This window comes from Canis lupus, chromosome X, assembly GCF_011100685.1.
Source record: "Canis lupus familiaris isolate Mischka breed German Shepherd chromosome X, alternate assembly UU_Cfam_GSD_1.0, whole genome shotgun sequence".
In the NCBI taxonomy this organism is placed as follows: Eukaryota; Metazoa; Chordata; class Mammalia; order Carnivora; family Canidae; genus Canis; species Canis lupus.
The window spans coordinates 30,750,658-30,752,087 of record NC_049260.1 but is presented as its reverse complement, the minus strand read 5'-3'; the positions used below and the strand labels follow the sequence as shown (position 1 = coordinate 30,752,087).

Genomic DNA, 1,430 nt, shown 5'->3' with positions numbered 1-1,430 from the left:
CATATATAAAAATAAAAAGAATAGTATAATAAGCTTGCAGGGACTTGTTATGCAGCTTCAACAATATCAATATTTTGCCAATTTTATTTCACTATTTCCCCACATATTTGGAAGTTTTATTGTTTTTATTATTTTGATTTTTGTTCCAGTCTATATATCGTTTGAAAAAGTACATTACTACAAAAGAGATTTGGAAAAAAGGTGAGAGGAGACAAGTTTAGACAATTAAAAAAAATTACTGTAGAGAGAAAGCAAGAGTTCAGGAGACCAGAGTGTGATCAAGAATGTTTTGTTATTAAGTCACTCTGTGAGGCAGTGGCGACGGCGGTGGTGAGAGGATGAACAACAAGTTCGATGCATTGAAAGATGATGACAGTGGGGACCATGATCAGAATGAAGAAAATAGCACACAGAAAGATGGTGAGAAGGAAAAAACAGAATGAGACAAAAGTCAGGGCAGCAGTAAGAGGAAGGGTGTTGTCCCAGCAGAGCATCCCATGCAGAACAACTATACTTTCTGGAACTCCAGAAGAATCGCGGCCATCCCACCAGCTCACAGAGCTATGAACAGAATATCAAACAGATCGGCACCTTTGCCTCTGTGGAGCAGTTCTGGAGGTTTTATAGCCACATGGTACATCCCCGGGACCTGACAGGCCACAGTGACTTCCATCTCTTCAAAGGAATTAAGCCCATGTGGGAGGATGATGCAAATAAAAATGGTGGCAAGTGGATTATTCAACTGCGGAAGGGCTTGGCATCCCGTTGCTGGGAGAATCTTATCCTGGCCATGTTAGGGGAACAGTTCATGGTTGGGAAGGAGATCTGTGGGGCTGTGGTCTGGTTTCAGGAGGACATTATTTCAATATGGAATAAGACTGCCAGTGACCAAGCAACCATAGCCCACATCCAGGATATGCTTCGGCAAGTGCTTAACCTCCTTCCCAACACCATTATGGAGTACAAACCCCACACCAACAGCATCAAAATGCCAGCCAGGCTGGGCCCCCAAAGGCTCCTTTTTCAAAACCTCTGGAAGCCATGGTTGGATATGCCATGACCTTCTCCTTCTCTGGATGGGACCATCATTGAAGCTGGCATCATCAGAGTCGTTTGTTCTGTTGGTGTGCTACCTGTAAGATCCTTCTGTCCTGGACAAGAGGAGTTAGAAGAGCATTTTATGTTTTAAGAACAGGCTGACACACAGCAGCTACAACAGCTGAGATCACTTAATAAATAGTGCTAAACTAAAAAAAAAAAAAAAAAAAAAAAAAAAGTTTTGTTGTTGAGGTTTTTTTTCCTTATTTTTTTAAATTTAAATTCAATTTACCAACATATAGTATAACACTCAGTCAGGGTTCATCACATCATATGCCCTCCTGAATGCCCATCACCAGTTACCCCATCCCCCCCACCCACCTTCCGCTTCT

The 1,430-nt window shown here is 42.0% G+C and overlaps 1 pseudogene; it reads left to right on the top strand.

Annotated features, from left to right (window-relative positions):
* Positions 1-317: 317 nt before the first annotated feature.
* On the top strand, positions 318-1,060 carry LOC491813 (annotated as a pseudogene).
* The last annotated feature ends 370 nt before the right edge of the window (positions 1,061-1,430 follow it).